Below are 18,701 nucleotides of genomic sequence, written 5' to 3'. Positions count from 1 at the left end.
GATCCTTGACACTTGTTTCGCAACATTATAAAAAGAATCCCTTGTACACATATTTCATGAAAAGTACATACACATGTGATGTCATCAGTGATGTCATCAATGACATGTGTGATGTCATCTTTGATGTCCTGGGTGTTAGTCTTAGCAGTGCACGGTGGTGGCGCGAGTTATGGTTGCTTAGCTTACCATAACTGGCGAATTTCAAGGGTTTTTCGGTTTTACTTGGAACCATAACGTTCCTTTGACAAAGTTTTTCACTGAATTTCATAGGTTTTTAGTAGCGCAACTTTACCATAATGTCCCTTTAACAAAGTTTTTTCACTGAATTTCATAGGTTTTTAGTAGCGCAACTTAACCATAACGTCCCTTTAACAAAGTTTTTTCATTGAATATATATATATATATATATATATATATATATATATATATATATATATATATATATATTACATGGCCACGGTAGTGGCCATGTAGTTATGATTAAGTTGCTGTTTCCATAGGAAGAGCACTTTTTGGGTGGCTTATAACTTCGCTCTCCCTGGACGGATCCTCACCAAACTTTGCAAAAAAAGTATTTGGGTCACTGTGAATTCTTTTGCAAAGTTTGGTGAGGATTCGTCCAGGGGGGGCAAAGTTATAGGGGGGTCCCAAAACTTTTTTTTTCCCATAGACATAATGGGAAAAAACTTTGCTCACGCCTACAGCCCAAACCGCTGGATGGATTTACACCAAATTAGCGGCAGGAGCGGTGGCTTGGTCCCGAAAGCGTGCTTTGCTTTATTTGGTGTAAATCCGTCCAGTAGTTTTAAAAAAAAATGACAAAAATGTAAGTGAAAAAAATTAGTGATATCTGTGTTCGCTTCGCGGACACACTTCCCTGTTCGCTCCGCGGACAGGACAGTGATTGGGCAAGCAGCTTGCGTGATGTCCGCTGACATCTGACGTGCTCTCTCATTGGATGCGTGAAAGCGTGCAGTGCGTCTGGCTTCAGAGACGCCCGCCATGTTTGTTCCTCGCATGAGAGGCTTTGTATCCCGCCTGCACAGTAAGTCCCCCACCCCCGCTCATGCCCGTGTCTGTCTCCTGTTCCTTCCACCCCCGCTCATGTCCGTGTGTCTTTCTCCCTCCCGCCCACCGCCGGCTCATGCCCGTGTGTCTTTCTCCCTCCCGCCAACCCCCGCTAATGTCTGTGTGTCTTTCTCCCTCCCGCCCAACCCCGCTCATGCCCCGCTCGTCTATCCCAACCACCCACCCCCCGCTCTTGCCCCGTGTGTCTCTCCCACCCCCGTGTGTCTTTATCACCCGCTGCTCATGTCTGTGTGTTTCTCCCCACCCGCCGCCCGCTCATGTCCGTGTGTCTCTCTCCACCCGCCGCCCACCCCCCGCTCATGTCCGTGTGTCTCTCCCCACCTGCCGCCCACCCCCGCTCATGTCCGTATGTCTCTCACCACCTGCCGCCCACCCCCCGCTCATGTCCGTGTGTCTCTCCCCACCCCCGCTCATGTCCGTGTGTCTCTCCCCACCCGCCGCCCAGCCCCTGCTCATGCCCCGTGTGTGTCTCCCCCTCCCGCCCACCCCCGCTCATGTCCGTGTGTCTCTCCCCACCCGCCGCCCACCCCCGCTCATGCCCCGTGTGTCTCTCCCCGTCCCGCCCACCCCCGCTCATGCCCCGTGTGTCTCTCCCCCTCCCGCCCACCCCCCGCTCATGCCCCATGTGTCTCTCCCCATCCCGCCCACCCCCCGCTCATGCCCCATGTGTCTCTCTCTCCTTCCCCCCACCCCCCACTCATGCCCCGTGTGTCTCTCTCCCTCCCCCCACCCATGCCCTGTGTGTCTCTCCCCCTCCCGCCCACCCCCCGCTCATGCCCCGTGTGTCTCTCCCCCTCCCGCCCACCCCCCGCTCATGCCCCGTGTGTCTCTCCCCTCCCGCCCACCCCCCGCTCATGCCCTGTGTGTCTCTCCCCCTCCCGCCCACCCCCCGCTCATGCCCCGTGTGTCTCTGCCCCTCCCGCCCACCCCCGCTCTTGCCCCGTGTGTCTTTCCCAATCCCGCCCACCCCCGCTCTTGCCCCGTGTGTCTTTCCCCCTCCCGCCCACCCCCGATCTTGGCCCGTGTGTCTTTCCCTCTCCCGCCCACCCCCGCTCTTGCCCCGTGTCTCTTTCCCCCTCCCGCCCACCCCCGCTCTTGCCCCGTGTCTCTTTCCCCCTCCCGCCCACCCCCGCTCTTGCCCCGTGTCTCTTTCCCCCTCCCACCCACCCCCGCTCTTGCCCCGTGTCTCTTTCCCCCTCCCGCCAACGCCTGCTCTTGCCCCGTGTCTCTTTCCCCCTCCCGCCCACCCCCGCTCTTGCCCCGTGTCTTTCACCCTCCCGCCCACCCCCGCTCTTGCCCCGTGTCTCTTTCCCCCTCCCGCCCACCCCCGCTCTTGCCCCGCGTGTCTATCACCCTCCCGCCCACCCCCGCTCTTGCCCCGCATGTCTATCACCCTCCCGCCCACCCCCGCGTCTCTTTCCCCCTGCCGCCCACCCCTGCTCTTGCCCCGTGTCTTTCCCCCTCCCTCCCACGCTCTTGCCCCGTGTCTTTCTCCCTCCCGCCCACCCCCGCTCTTGCCCCGTGTCTTTCTCCCTCCCGCCCACCCCCGCTCTTGCCCTGTGTCATTCTCCCTCCCGCCCACCCCCGCTCATGCCCCGTGTGTTTCTCCCTCCCCCTCCCGCCCACCCCCGCTCATGCCCCATGTGTTTCACTGTTTCACCCTCCCGCCCACCCCGCGCTCATGCCCCGTGTGTCTCTCTCTCCCGCCCACCCCCCGCTCATGCCCCGTGTGTCTCTCTCCCTCCCGCCCACCCCCCGCTCATGCCCTGTGTGTCTCTCTACCTCCCGCCCAACCCCCGCTCATGCCCCGTGTGTCTCTCTCCCTCCCGTCCACCCCCCGCTCATGCCCATGTCTGTTGTTCCCCCACCCCCGCTCATGCCCCGTGTCTGTCTCCTGTTCCCCCACCCCTCGCTCATGCCCCGTGTCTGTCTCCTGTTCCCCCCACCCCCCGCTCATGCCCCGTGTCTGTCTCCTGTTGCCCCCCACCCCCCGCTCATGCCCTGTGTCTCTCCTGTTGCCCCCCACCCCCCGCTCATGCCCCATGTCTGTCTCCTGTTGCCCCCCGCTCATGCCCCGTGTCTGTCTCCTGTTGCCCCTCACCCCCGCTCATGCCCCGTGTCTGTCTCCTGTTGCCCCCCACCCCCCACTCATGCCCCGTGTCTGTCTCCTGTTGCCCTCCACCCCCCGCTCCTGCCCCGTGTGTCTCTGTTGTTCCCCCCACCCCCCGCTCATGCCCCGTGTCTGTCTCCCGTTCCCCCCACCCCCCGCTTATGCCCCGTGTCTCTCTCCTGTTACCCCCCAACCCCCCGCTCATGCTCCATGTCTGTCTCCTGTTCCCCCCACCCCCTGCTCATGCCCTGTGTCTCTCTCCTGTTGCCCCCTACCCCCTGCTCATGCCCCGTGTCTGTCTCCTGTACCCCCCACCCCCGGCTCATGCCTCGTGTCTGTCTCCTGTTCCCCCCACCCCCCGCTCATGCCCCATGTCTGTCTCCTCTTGCTCCCACCCATGCCCCGTGTCTGTCTCCTGTACCCCCCCACTCCTTGCTCATGCCCGTGTCTCTCTCCTGTTGCCCTCACCCCCCGCTCATGCCCCGTGTCTGTCTCCTGTTGCCCCCCACCCCCCGCTCCTGCCCTGTGTCTCTCTCCTGTTGCCCCCCACCCCCCGCTCATGCCCCGTGTCTGTCTCTTTTGTCCCCCCCACCCCCCGCTCATGCCCTGTGTCTGTCTCCTGTTCCCCCACCCCCCGCTCATGCCCCGTGTCTCTCTCCTGTTGCCCCCCACCCCCTGCTCATGCCCCGTGTCTGTCTCCTGTACCCCCCACCCCCCGCTCATGCTTTTGTCTGTCTCCTGTACCCCCCCAGCCCCCCTGCTCATGCCCCATGTCTGTCTCCTGTTGCCCCCCCTTGCTCATGCCCCGTGTCTGCTCCTGTTCAACCCACCCGCTCATGTCCCGTGTCTCTCTCCTGTTGCCCCCCACCCCCCGCTCATGCCCCGTGTCTGTCTCCTGTACCCCCCACCCCCCGCTCATGCCCTGTGTCTCTCTCCTGTTGCCCCCCACCCCCTGCTCATGCCCCGTGTCTGTCTCCTGTACCCCCCACCCCCGGCTCATGCCTCGTGTCTGTCTCCTGTTCCCCCCACCCCCCGCTCATGCCCCATGTCTGTCTCCTCTTGCTCCCACCCATGCCCCGTGTCTGTCTCCTGTACCCCCCCACTCCTTGCTCATGCCCGTGTCTCTCTCCTGTTGCCCCCCACACCCCCGCTCATGCCCCGTGTCTGTCTCCTGTTGCCCCCCACCCCCTCGCTCATGCCCCGTGTCTGTCTCCTGTTCTCCCCACCCCCCGCTCATGCCCTGTGTCTGTCTCCTGTTCCTCCCACCGCTGCTCATGCCCTGTGTCTGTCTCCTGTTGCCCCCCACCCCCCGCTCATGCCCCGTGTCTGTCTCCTGTTCTCCCCACCCCCCACTCATGCTCCGTGTCTGTCTCCTGTTCCCCCCCACCCCCTGCTCATGCCCCGTGTCTGTCTCCTGTTGCCCCCCACCCCCCGCTCATGCCCGGTGTCTGTCTCCTGTTGCCCCCTACCCCCGCTCATGCCCTGTGTCTGTCTCCTGTTGCCCCCCACCCCCTGCTCATGCCCCGTGTCTGTCTCTGTTGTTCCCCCACCCCCGCTCATGCCCCGTGTCTGTCTCCTGTTCCCCCCACCCTCGCTCATGCCCCGTGTCTGTCTCCTGTTCCCCCCACCCCCCGCTCATGCCCCGTGTCTGTCTCCTGTTGCCCCCCACCCCCCGCTCATGCCCTGTGTCTCTCCTGTTGCCCCCCACCCCCCGCTCATGCCCCATGTCTGTCTCCTGTTGCCCCCCGCTCATGCCCCGTGTCTGTCTCCTGTTGCCCCTCACCCCCGCTCATGCCCCGTGTCTGTCTCCTGTTGCCCCCCACCCCCCACTCATGCCCCGTGTCTGTCTCCTGTTGCCCTCCACCCCCCGCTCCTGCCCCGTGTGTCTCTGTTGTTCCCCCCACCCCCCGCTCATGCCCCGTGTCTGTCTCCCGTTCCCCCCACCCCCCGCTTATGCCCCGTGTCTCTCTCCTGTTACCCCCCCACCCCCCGCTCATGCTCCATGTCTGTCTCCTGTTCCCCCCACCCCCTGCTCATGCCCTGTGTCTCTCTCCTGTTGCCCCCCACCCCCTGCTCATGCCCCGTGTCTGTCTCCTGTACCCCCCACCCCCGGCTCATGCCTCGTGTCTGTCTCCTGTTCCCCCCACCCCCCGCTCATGCCCCATGTCTGTCTCCTCTTGCTCCCACCCATGCCCCGTGTCTGTCTCCTGTACCCCCCCACTCCTTGCTCATGCCCGTGTCTCTCTCCTGTTGCCCTCACCCCCCGCTCATGCCCCGTGTCTGTCTCCTGTTGCCCCCCACCCCCCGCTCCTGCCCTGTGTCTCTCTCCTGTTGCCCCCCACCCCCCGCTCATGCCCCGTGTCTGTCTCTTTTGTTCCCCCCACCCCCCGCTCATGCCCTGTGTCTGTCTCCTGTTCCCCCCACCCCCCGCTCATGCCCCGTGTCTCTCTCCTGTTGCCCCCCACCCCCTGCTCATGCCCCGTGTCTGTCTCCTGTACCCCCCACCCCCCGCTCATGCTTTTGTCTGTCTCCTGTACCCCCCCAGCCCCCCTTCTCATGCCCCATGTCTGTCTCCTGTTGCCCCCCCTTGCTCATGCCCCGTGTCTGCTCCTGTTCAACCCACCCGCTCATGTCCCGTGTCTCTCTCCTGTTGCCCCCCACCCCCCGCTCATGCCCCGTGTCTGTCTCCTGTACCCCCCACCCCCCGCTCATGCCCTGTGTCTCTCTCCTGTTGCCCCCCACCCCCTGCTCATGCCCCGTGTCTGTCTCCTGTACCCCCCACCCCCGGCTCATGCCTCGTGTCTGTCTCCTGTTCCCCCCACCCCCCGCTCATGCCCCATGTCTGTCTCCTCTTGCTCCCACCCATGCCCCGTGTCTGTCTCCTGTACCCCCCCACTCCTTGCTCATGCCCGTGTCTCTCTCCTGTTGCCCCCCACACCCCCGCTCATGCCCCGTGTCTGTCTCCTGTTGCCCCCCACCCCCTCGCTCATGCCCCGTGTCTGTCTCCTGTTCTCCCCACCCCCCGCTCATGCCCTGTGTCTGTCTCCTGTTCCTCCCACCGCTGCTCATGCCCTGTGTCTGTCTCCTGTTGCCCCCCACCCCCCGCTCATGCCCCGTGTCTGTCTCCTGTTCTCCCCACCCCCCACTCATGCTCCGTGTCTGTCTCCTGTTCCCCCCACCCCCTGCTCATGCCCCGTGTCTGTCTCCTGTTGCCCCCCACCCCCCGCTCATGCCCGGTGTCTGTCTCCTGTTGCCCCCTACCCCCGCTCATGCCCTGTGTCTGTCTCCTGTTGCCCCCCACCCCCTGCTCATGCCCCGTGTCTGTCTCTGTTGTTCCCCCACCCCCGCTCATGCCCCGTGTCTGTCTCCTGTTCCCCCCACCCTCCGCTCATACCCCGTGTCTCTCTCCTGTTGCCCCCCACCCCCCGCTCATGCCCCGTGTCTGTCTCCTGTACCCCCACCCTCCGCTCATGCCCCGTGTCTGTCTCCTGTTCCCCCCACCCACTCATGTCCCGTGTCTCTCTCCTGGTGCCCCCCACCCCCCGCTCATGCCCCGTGTCTGTCTCCTGTACCCCCCCACCCCACGCTCATGCCCTGTGTCTCTTTCCTGTTGCCCCTGACTCCCCCGCTCATGCCCCGTGTCTGTCTTCTGTTCCCCCCACCCCCCGCTCATGCCCCGTGTCTGTCTCCTGTTCCCCCCACCCCCCGCTCATGCCCCGTGTCTGTCTCCTGTTGCCCCCACCCATGCCCCGTGTCTGTCTCCTGCATTCCCCCACTCCACGCTCATGCCCCGTGTCTCTCTCCTGTTGCCCCCCACGCCCCCGCTCATGCCCCGTGTCTGTCTCCTGTTGCCCCCCACCCCCCGCTCATTCCCCGTGTCTGTCTCCTGTTCTCCCCACCCCCGCTCATGCCCCGTGTCTGTCTCCTGTTCTCCCCACCCCCTGCTCATGCCCCGTGTCTCTCTCCTGTTGACCCCACTCCCCACGCGTCCCGGCGTAGGAAGGAAAATGTTTTTTTTTTTTTACCACCCGGCATTCCCACTTTGAGGACATAAGATGTTAGTGGTCTTCATCTATTGAAAAGGATGTTATGGTCACGTTGTACTAATAAAAACCTTTAAAATTTAGTAAAAAAAAAATGTTACAGGGACGTTATGGTTAAGTTGCACTAATAAAAACCTATGAAATTCAATGAAAAAACTTTGTTAAAGGGACGTTATGGTTAAGTTGCGCTACTAAAAACCTATGAAATTCAGTGAAAAAACTTTGTTAAAGAGACGTTATGGTAAAGTTGCGCTACTAAAAACCTATGAAATTGAGTGAAAAAACTTTGTCAAAGGAAAGTTATGGTTCCAAGTAAAACCGAAAAACCCTTGAAATTCGCCAGTTATGGTAAGCTAAGCAACCATAACTCGCGCCACCACTGTGCACTGCTAAGACTAACACCCAGGACATCAAAGATGACATCACAAATGTCATTGATGACATCACTGATGACATCACATGTCTGGCTCACTCTTTTTTCTTTTGCTGACATATCTAGGCCACATGGTTTTCTTCAGTAACAGTCAGAAACTAAACATTTTATTTTATTTGTAGACGTATCCTTCAAGTAGGTTCTTACAGTAATTCTGTTAGAGTCCAGTCACATCATATGAAACATATACATACGGGAAGACACAAGCTTAAAAGACAGCAATCCTTTTTGTGCATAAAGATAATCAATAGACTTATGAGCACTTTCTGATAGTTCTGTTTTTTTTTTTTTTTATGGCTGTACTTTCCCTGTGGGTCCAATCACATCAAGTGATACATATACATAGGGTGAGTAGCAGCTTTGAAACAGAGCAATCATTTATTTGCATGAAAATAATCAGTTAAGTTATGAATTGTTTCTGCTACTACTTGTGCTTTTTTGCTAACTTCACTTTCCCTGTATATACCCATATTGGTATGTGTTCTTGTGTCTTTGTGTTTTGTCTATAGTAATGTTTTATTAGCTACGTATTACATATTTCACAGTACACAAAAATCTATTAAGAAAACAATTATCATTTCATTATTCAACATATTAACATTACGAATATTATACCTTCATCTTGTACACTGCACACCATGTTATGTTTCTGTATCAGTAGCTTAGCATACTAGATAGAACCCCATAATAGAATGCTATTTACATCAATGCATAGTTCAATGCACTAATTAGGGTATGATATTTATTGCAATGATCCTTGACACTTGTTTCACAACATTATAATAAGAATCCCTTGTACACATATTTCATGAAAAGTACATACACACGTGATGTCATCAGTGATGTCATCAATGACATTTGTGATGTCATCTTTGATGTCCTGGGTGTTAGTCTTAGCAGTGCACGGTGGTGGCGCGAGTTATGGTTGCTTAGCTTACCATAACTGGCCAATTTCAAGGGTTTTTCGGTTTTACTTGGAACCATAACGTTCCTTTGACAAAGTTTTTCCACTGAATTTCATAGGTTTTTAGTAGCGCAACTTTACCATAACGTCCCTTTAACAAAGTTTTTTCACTGAATTTCATAGGTTTTTAGTAGCGCAACTTAACCATAACGTCCCTTTAACAAAGTTTTTTTATTGAATATATATGTATATATATATATATATATATATATATATATATATATATATATATATATATATATATATATATATATATATATATATTACATGGCCACGGTAGTGGCCATGTAGTTATGGTTAAGTTGCTGTTTCCATAGGAAGAGCACTTTTTGGGTGGCTTATAACTTCGCTCTCCCTGGACGGATCCTCACCAAACTTTGCAAAAAAAGTATTTGGGTCACTCTGAATTCTTTTGCAAAGTTTGGTGAGGATTCGTCCAGGGGGGGCAAAGTTATAGGGGGGGTCCCAAAACTTTTTTTTTCCCATAGACATAATGGGAAAAAGCTTTGCTCACGCCTACAGCCCAATCCGCTGGATGGATTTACACCAAATTAGCGGCAGGAGCGGTGGCTTGGTCCCGAAAGCGTGCTTTGCTTTATTTGGTGTAAATCCGTCCAGTAGTTTTTATAAAAATGACAAAAATGTAAGTGAAAAAAATTAGTGATATCTGTGTTCACTTCGCGGACACACTTCCCTGTTCGCTCCGCGGACAGGACGGTGATTGGGCAAGCAGCTTGCGTGATGTCCGCGGACATCTGACGTGCTCTCTCATTGGATGCGTGAAAGCGTGCAGTGCGTCTGGCTTCAGAGACGCCCGCCATCTTTGTTCCTCGCATGAGAGGCTTTGTATCCCGCCTGCACAGTAAGTCCCCCACCCCCGCTCATGCCCGTGTCTGTCTCCTGTTCCTCCCACCCCCGCTCATGTCCGTGTGTCTTTCTCCCTCCCGCCCACCGCCGGCTCATGCCCGTGTGTCTTTCTCCCTCCCGCCAACCCCCGCTAATGTCCGTGTGTCTTTGTCCCTCCCGCCCAACCCTGCTCATGCCCCGCTCGTCTCTCCCAACCGCCCACCCCCCGCTCTTGCCCCGTGTGTCTCTCCCACCCCCATGTGTCTTTACCACCCGCTGCTCATGTCTGTGTGTTTCTCCCCACACGCCGCCCGCTCATGTCCGTGTGTCTCTCCCCACCAGCCGCCCACCCCCCGCTCATGTCCGTGTGTCTCTCCCCACCTGCCGCCCACCCCCCGCTCATGTCCGTATGTCTCTCACCACCTGCCGCCCACCCCCCGCTCATGCCCCGTGTGTCTCTCCCCGTCCCGCCCACCCCACTCATGCCCCATGTGTCTCTCCCCCTCCCGCCCACCCCCCGCTCATGCCCCATGTGTCTCTCCCCATCCCGCCCACCCCCCACTCATGCCCCATGTATCTCTCTCTCCTTCCCCCCACCCCCCACTCATGCCCCGTGTGTCTCTCTCCCTCCCCCCACCCATGCCCCGTGTGTCTCTCCAACTCCCGCCCACCCCCCGCTCATGCCCTGTGTGTCTCTCCCCCTCCCGCCCACCCCCCGCTCATGCCCCGTGTGTCTCTCCCCTCCCGCCCACCCCCCGCTCATGCCCTGTGTGTCTCTCCCCCTCCCGCCCACCCCCCGCTCATGCCCCACGTGTCTCTCCCCCTCCCACCCACCCCCCCGCTCGTGCCCCGCATGTCTCTCCCCTTCCCCCACCCCCCGCTCTTGCCCCGTGTGTCTTTCCCCCTACCGCCCACCCCCGCTCTTGCCCCATGTGTCTTTCCCCCTCCCGCCCACCCCCGCTCTTGCCCCGTGTGTCTTTCCCCCTCCCACCCACCCCCGCTCTTGCCCCGTGTGTCTTTCCCAATCCCGCCCACCCCCGCTCTTGCCCCGTGTGTCTTTCCCCCTCCCGCCCACCCCCGATCTTGGCCCGTGTCTTTTTCCCCCTCACGCCCACCCCCGCTCTTGCCCCATGTCTCTTTCCCCCTCCCGCCCACCCCCGCTCTTGCCCCGTGTCTCTTTCCAACCTCCCGCCCACCCCCGCTCTTGCCCCGTGTCTCTTCCCCCTCCCGCCCACCCCCGCTCTTGCCCCGTGTCTCTTTCCCCCTCCCGCCCACGCCTGCTCTTGCCCCGTGTCTCTTTCCCCCTCCTGCCCACCCCCGCTCTTGCCCCGTGTCTCTTTCCCCCTCCCGCCCACCCCCGCTCTTGCCCCGTGTCTCTTTCTCCCTCCCGCCCACCCCCGCTCTTGCCCCATGTCTTTCACCCTCCCGCCCACCCCCGCTCTTGCCCCGTGTCTCTTTCCCCCTCCCGCCCACCCCCGCTCTTGCCCCGCGTGTCTATCACCCTCCCGCCCACCCTCGCTCTTGCCCCGCGTGTCTATCACCCTCCCGCCCACCCCCGCGTCTCTTTCCCCCTGCCGCCCACCCACGCTCTTGCCCCGTGTCTTTCCCCCTCCCTCCCACGCTCTTGCCCCGTGTCTTTCTCCCTCCCGCCCACCCCCGCTCTTGCCCCGTGTCTTTCTCCCTCCCGCCCACCCCCGCTCTTGCCCCGTGTCTTTCTCCCTCCCGCCCACCCCCGCTCATGCCCGTGTGTTTCTCCCTCCCCCTCCCGCCCAAACCCGCTCATGCCCCGTGTGTTTCACCCTCCCGCCCACCCCCTGCTCATGCCCCGTGTGTTTCACCCTCCCGCCCACCCCCTGCTCATGCCCGGTGTGTTTCACCCTCCCGCCCACCCCGCGCTCATGCCCCGTGTGTCTCTCTCTCCTGCCCACCCCCCGCTCATGCATGTGTGTCTCTCTCCCTCCCGCCCACCCCCCGCTCATGCCCTGTGTGTCTCTCTACCTCCCGCCCACCCCCCGCTCATGCCCCGTGTGTCTCTCTCCCTCCCGCCCACCCCCCCGCTCATGCCCGTGTCTGTTGTTCCCCCCACCCCCCGCTTATGCCCCGTGTCTGTCTCCTGTTCCCCCACCCCTCGCTCATGCCCCGTGTCTGTCTCCTGTTCCCCCCACCCCCTGCTCATGCCCCGTGTCTGTCTCCTGTTGCCCCTCACCCCCGTTCATGCCCCGTGTCTCTCCTGTTGCCCCCCACCCCCCGCTCATGCCCGGTGTCTGTCTCCTGTTGCCCCCCATCCCCCGCTCATGCCCCGTGTCTGTCTCCTGTTGCCCCTCACCCCCCGCTCATGCCCCGTGTCTGTCTCCTGTTGCCCCCCACCCCCGCTCATGCCCCGTGTCTGTCTCCTGTTGCCCTCCACCCCCCGCTCCTGCCCCGTGTGTCTCTGTTGTTCCCCCCACCCCCTGCTCATGCCCCATGTCTGTCTCCTGTTCCCCCCACCCCCGCTCATGCCCCGTGTCTCTCTCCTGTTTCCCCCCCGCTCATGCCCCATGTCTGTCTCCTGTTGCCCCCACCCCACTCTCATGCCCCGTGTCTGTCTCCTGTTCTCCCCACCCCCCGCTCATTCTCCATGTCTGTATCCTGTTCCCCCCACCCCCTGCTCATGACCCGTGTCTGTCTCCTGTTGCCCTCACCTCCCGCTCATGCCCCGTGTCTGTCTCCTGTTGCCCCCCACCCCCCGCTCCTGCCCTGTGTCTCTCTCCTGTTGCCCCCCACCACCCGCTCATGCCCCGTGTCTGTCTCTTTTGTTCCCCCCACCCCCCGCTCATGCCCTGTGTCTGTCTCCTGTTCCCCCCACCCTCCGCTCATGCCCCGTGTCTCTCTCCTGTTGCCCCCCACCCCCTGCTCATGCCCCGTGTCTGTCTCCTGTACCCCCCACCACCCACTCATGCTCGTGTCTGTCTCCTGTACCCCCCCAGCCCCCCTGCTCATGCCCCATGTCTGTCTCCTGTTGCCCCCCCTGCTCATGCCCCGTGTCTGTCTCCTGTTCCCCCCACCCGCTCATGTCCCGTGTCTCTCTCCTGTTGCCCCCCACCCCCCGCTCATGCCCCGTGTCTGTCTCCTGTAGCCTCCCACCCCCCCGCTCATGCCTTGTGTCTCTCTCCTGTTGCCCCCCACCCCCTGCTCATGCCCTGTGTCTGTCTCCTGAACCCCCCCACCCCCGGCTCATGCCCCATGTCTCTCTCCTGTTGCCCCCCACTACCCCGCTCATGCCCCGTGTCTGTCTTCTGTACCCCCCACCCCCCGCTCATGCCTCGTGTCTGTCTCCTGTTCCCCCCACCCCCCGCTCATGCCCCATGTCTGTCTCCTCTTGCTCCCACCCATGCCCCGTGTCTGTCTCCTGTACCCCCCACTCCTTGCTCATGCCCGTGTCTCTCTCCTGTTGCCCCCCACACCCCCGCTCATGCCCCGTGTCTGTCTCCTGTTGCCCCCCACCCCCCGCTCATTCCCCGTGTATGTCTCCTGTTCCCCCCATCCCCCGCTCATGCCCCGTGTCTGTCTCCTGTTGCCCTCCACCCCCCGCTCCTGCCCTGTGTGTCTCTGTTGTTCCCCCCACCCCCTGCTCATGCCCCGTGTCTCTCTCCTGTTGCCTCCCCACCCCCCGCTCATGCCCCGTGTCTGTCTCCTGTTGCCCCCACCCCACTCTCATGCCCCGTGTCTCTCTCCTGTTGCCCCCCACCCCCTGCTCATGCCCCGTGTCTGTCTCCTGTACCCCCCACCACCCGCTCATGCTCGTGTCTGTCTCCTGTACCCCCCAGCCCCCCTGCTCATGCCCCATGTCTGTCTCCTGTTGCCCCCCCTGCTCATGCCCCGTGTCTGTCTCCTGTTCCCCCCACCCGCTCATGTCCGGTGTCTCTCTCCTGTTGCCCCCCACCCCCCGCTCATGCCCCGTGTCTGTCTCCTGTTACCCCCCACCCGCCCGCTCATGCCCTGTGTCTCTCTCTTGTTGCCCCCCACCACCTGCTCATGCCCCGTGTCTGTCTCCTGTACCCCCCCACCCCCGGCTCATGCCCCATGTCTCTCTCCTGTTGCCCCCCACTACCCCGCTCATGCCCCTTGTCTGTCTTCTGTACCCCCCATCCCCCGCTCATGCCTCGTGTCTGTCTCCTGTTCCCCCCACCCCCCGCTCATGCCCCATGTCTGTCTCCTCTTGCTCCCACCCATGCCCCGTGTCTGTCTCCTGTACCCCCCCACTCCTTGCTCATGCCCGTGTCTCTCTCCTGTTGCCCCCCACACCCCCGCTCATGCCCCGTGTCTGTCTCCTGTTGCCCCCCACCCCCTCGCTCATGCCCCGTGTCTGTCTCCTGTTCTCCCCACCCCCCGCTCATGCCCCGTGTCTGTCTCCTGTTCCTCCCACCCCTGCTCATGCCCCATGTCTGTCTCCTCTTGCTCCCACCCATGCCCCGTGTCTGTCTCCTGTACCCCCCCACTCCTTGCTCATGCCCGTGTCTCTCTCCTGTTGCCCCCCACACCCCCGCTCATGCCCCGTGTCTGTCTCCTGTTGCCCCCCACCCCCTCGCTCATGCCCCGTGTCTGTCTCCTGTTCTCCCCACCCCCCGCTCATGCCCCGTGTCTGTCTCCTGTTCCTCCCACCCCTGCTCATGCCCCGTGTCTGTCTCCTGTTGCCCTCACCCCCCGCTCATGCCCCGTGTCTGTCTCCTGTTGCCCCCCACCCCCCGCTCCTGCCCTGTGTCTCTCTCCTGTTGCCCCCCACCCCCCGCTCATGCCCCGTGTCTGTCTCTTTTGTTCCCCCCAACCCCCGCTCATGCCCTGTGTCTGTCTCCTGTTCTCCCCACCCCCCGCTCATGCCCCGTGTCTGTCTCCTGTTCCTCCCACCCCTGCTCATGCCCCATGTCTGTCTCCTCTTGCTCTGAGTGATATATATTCTGTTGCACAGACTGTCCTTGACTACTGAGGTCTGAGTGATATCTCTCCTGTTGCACAGACTGTCCTTGACTACTGAGGTCTGAGTGATATCTCTCCTGTTACGCAGACTGTCCTTGACTACTGAGGTATGAGTGATATCTCTCCTGTTGCACAGACTGTCCTTGACTACTGAGATCTGAGTGATATCTCTCCTGTTACACAGACTGTCCTTGACTACTGAGGTCCGAGTGATATCTCTCCTGTTGCACAGACTGTCCTTGACTACCGAGGTATGAGTGATATCTCTCCTGTTGCACAGACTGTCCTTGACTACCGAGGTATGAGTGATATCTCTCCTGTTGCACAGACTGTCCTTGACTATTGAGGTCTGAGTGATATCTCTCCTGTTGCACAGACTGTCCTTGACTACTGAGGTCTGAGTGATATCTCTCCTGTTTCACAGACTGTCCTTGACTACTGAGGTCTGAGTGATATCTCTCCTGTTGCACAGACTGTCCTTGACTACTGAGGTCTGAGTGATATCTCTCCTGTTGCACAGACTGTCCTTGACTACTGAGGTATGAGTGATATCTCTCCTGTTAGACAGACTGTCCTTGACTACTGAGGTCTGAGTGATATCTCTCCTGTTGCACAGACTGTCCTTGACTACTGAGGTATGAGTGATATCTCTGCTGTTGCACAGACTGTCCTTGACTACTGAGGTCTGAGTGATATCTCTCCTGTTACACAGACTGTCCTTGACTACCGAGGTATGAGTGATATCTCAGCTGTTGCACAGACTGTCCTTGACTACCGAGGTATGAGTGATATCTCTCCTGTTACACAGACTGTCCTTGACTACCGAGGTCCGAGTGAAATCTCTCCTGTTACACAGACTGTGCTTGACTACCGAGGTATGAGTGATATCTCTCCTGTTGCACAGACTGCCCTTGACTACCGAGGTCCGAGTGATATCTCTCCTGTTACACAGACTGTACTTGACTACCGAGGTCTGAGTGATATCTCCCCTGTTACACAGACTGTCCTTGACTACTTAGGTATGAGTGATATCTCTCCTGTTACACAGACTGTACTTGACTACCGAGGTCTGAGTGATATCTCCCCTGTTGCACAGACTGTCCTTGACTACTTAGGTATGAGTGATATCTCTGCTGTTACACAGACTGTCCTTGACTACCGAGGTCTGAGTGATATCTCTCCTGTTGCACAGACTGTCCTTGACTACTGAGGTCTGAGTGATATCTCTGCTGTTGCACAGACTGTCCTTGACTACCGAGGTATGAGTGATATCTCTGCTGTTGCACAGACTGTCCTTGACTACTGAGGTCTGAGTGATATCTCTCCTGTTGCACAGACTGTCCTTGACTACCGAGGTATGAGTGATATCTCTCCTGTTGCACAGACTGTCCTTGACTACTGAGGTCTGAGTGATATCTCTCCTGTTGCACAGATTGTCCTTGACTACCGAGGTCCGAGTGATATCTCTCCTGTTACACAGACTGTGCTTGACTACTGAGGTATGAGTGATATCTCTCCTGTTGCACAGACTGTCTTTGACTACCGAGGTCCGAGTGATATCTCTCCTGTTACACAGACTGTGCTTGACTACTGAGGTATGAGTGATATCTCTCCTGTTGCACAGACTGTCTTTGACTACCGAGGTCCGAGTGATATCTCTCCTGTTACACAGACTGTACTTGACTACTGAGGTCTGAGTGATATCTCCCCTGTTACACAGACTGTCCTTGACTACTTAGGTATGAGTGATATCTCTGCTGTTACACAGACCGTCCTTGACTACTGAGGTCTGAGTGATATCTCTCCTGTTACACAGACTGTCCTTGACTACCGAGGTATGAGTGATATCTCTGCTGTTGCACAGACTGTCCTTGACTACCGAGGTATGAGTGATATCTCTCCTGTTACACAGACTGTCCTTGACTACCGAGGTCCGAGTGAAATCTCTCCTGTTACACAGACTGTGCTTGACTACCGAGGTATGAGTGATATCTCTCCTGTTGCACAGACTGTCTTTGACTACCGAGGTCCGAGTGATATCTCTCCTGTTACACAGACTGTGCTTGACTACCGAGGTCTGAGTGATATCTCTCCTGTTGCACAGACTGCCCTTGACTACCGAGGTTCGAGTGATATCTCTCCTGTTACACAGACTGTACTTGACTACCGAGGTCTGAGTGATATCTCCCCTGTTGCACAGACTGTCCTTGACTACTTAGGTCTGAGTGATATCTCTCCTGTTACACAGACTGTACTTGACTACCGAGGTCTGAGTGATATCTCCCCTGTTGCACAGACTGTCCTTGACTACTTAGGTATGAGTGATATCTCTGCTGTTGCACAGACTGTCCTTGACTACCGAGGTCTGAGTGATATCTCTCCTGTTGCACAGACTGTCCTTGACTACTGAGGTCTGAGTGATATCTCTGCTGTTGCACAGACTGTCCTTGACTACCGAGGTATGAGTGATATCTCTGCTGTTGCAGAGACTGTCCTTGACTACTGAGGTCTGAGTGATATCTCTCCTGTTACACAGACTGTCCTTGACTACTGAGGTATGAGTGATATCTCTGCTGTTGCACAGACTGTCCTTGACTACTGAGGTCTGAGTGATATCTCTCCTGTTGCACAGATTGTCCTTGACTACCGAGGTCCGAGTGATATCTCTCCTGTTACACAGACTGTGCTTGACTACTGAGGTATGAGTGATATCTCTCCTGTTGCACAGACTGTCTTTGACTACCGAGGTCCGAGTGATATCTCTCCTGTTACACAGACTGTACTTGACTACTGAGGTCTGAGTGATATCTCCCCTGTTACACAGACTGTCCTTGACTACTTAGGTATGAGTGAAATCTCTCCTGTTACACAGACTGTCCTTGACTACTGAGGTTTGAGTGATATCTCTCCTGTTACACAGACTGTCCTTGACTACTGAGGTATGAGTGATATCTCTCCTGTTACACAGACTGTACTTGACTACTGAGGTCTGAGTGATATCTCTCCTGTTGCACAGATTGTCCTTGACTACCGAGGTCCGAGTGATATCTCTCCTGTTACACAGACTGTGCTTGACTACTGAGGTATGAGTGATATCTCTCCTGTTGCACAGACTGTCTTTGACTACCGAGGTCCGAGTGATATCTCTCCTGTTACACAGACTGTACTTGACTACTGAGGTCTGAGTGATATCTCTCCTGTTGCACAGACTGTCCTTGACTACCGAGGTCTGAGTGAAATCTCTCCTGTTACACAGACTGTCCTTGACTATTGAGGTTTGAGTGATAGCTCTCCTGTTACACAGACTGTCTTTGACTACTGAGGTATGAGTGATATCTCTGCTGTTACACAGACTGTCCTTGACTACTGAGGTCTGAGTGATATCTCTTCTGTTACACAGACTGTCATTGACTACTTAGGTATGAGTGATATCTCTGCTGTTACACAGACTGTCCTTGACTACTGAGGTCTGAGTGATATCTCTCCTGTTACACAGACTGTCCTTGACTACTGAGGTCTGAGTGATATCTCTCCTGTTACACAGGCTCTTTATGGCTGGCTGTTATTTAGAGACCAGCTGGAAGTGATGTCTCTTCTGCCCATTGGCTGTGCTGGGAGTGATTACTGCTTGCTGACTGCAGGGGCATTTCTGCAACTGTTGAACATGAGTTAACTTGTTATGATGCATTTAACTTGTATTGCATTGAACCCACTCAGAACATGCTTAATGCCACGTGTGTTAACCAGCCTGCTAAGATATAGGTATTCTTACAACATCGTGGCCTGTTGACCCTTACCTGATGTGCCACCACACCGCCCGCCCTATTGTATTCTCCCCCCCAGTCGTGATTTCTGGTGACAAACGCACAGACCATCAGCCCCGATACACACACACGCACATCCAGCACCGAGTCACACATCCAGATCATATGAATATATGGAGGTGAAGTACACGACACCTCCCCCCTCCCGGCCCTCACCTTCTGATCCACGTGGAGGGCTCCTGCACTCCCGGCCAGTGCCCCCCTCCTCTGCCTCCAGCTGCTGTCAGCACTCTGACGCCCCCACCCATTTCCCGACGCAAGTGAGTTCTGACTCCCCCTCCCACTCCGGGTTTTACCCAATGCTGCTTCCCCGGCCTCCGATCCCTCCCCGTTTGCTCCACCCCATCTCTGCCTCCCCTGCCACCTGACCCCCGCCCCCTCCTGCTCATGCCCATCACTAAGGGGCCCTCACCTTCTAGATGAACTCAGAATACAATTG

The 18,701-nt window shown here is 57.9% G+C and overlaps 2 protein-coding genes across 2 annotated transcripts in view; one reads left to right on the top strand and one right to left on the bottom strand.

Annotated features, from left to right (window-relative positions):
• Positions 1 to 18,493, bottom strand: part of LOC138498491 (zinc finger protein 345-like) — a 46,427-nt gene extending 27,934 nt beyond the window's left edge. Inside the window, exon 1 of the mRNA XM_069622258.1 lies at positions 18,419 to 18,493. The gene's annotated coding sequence lies outside the window, so the exon portion shown is untranslated. The remainder of the gene's footprint in view (positions 1 to 18,418) is intronic.
• LOC138498495 (zinc finger protein 850-like) overlaps positions 1 to 18,701 on the top strand; it is a gene marked incomplete in the record, with an annotated part of 1,369,857 nt that overhangs the window by 131,211 nt on the left and 1,219,945 nt on the right.

This window comes from Ambystoma mexicanum, chromosome 5q (genome assembly GCF_040938575.1).
Source record: "Ambystoma mexicanum isolate Mex_15411 chromosome 5q, UKY_AmexF1_1, whole genome shotgun sequence".
Taxonomy (NCBI): domain Eukaryota; kingdom Metazoa; phylum Chordata; class Amphibia; order Caudata; family Ambystomatidae; genus Ambystoma; species Ambystoma mexicanum.
Note: the sequence above shows the minus strand (reverse complement) of the source record. Positions and strands in the feature narration are given on the sequence as shown.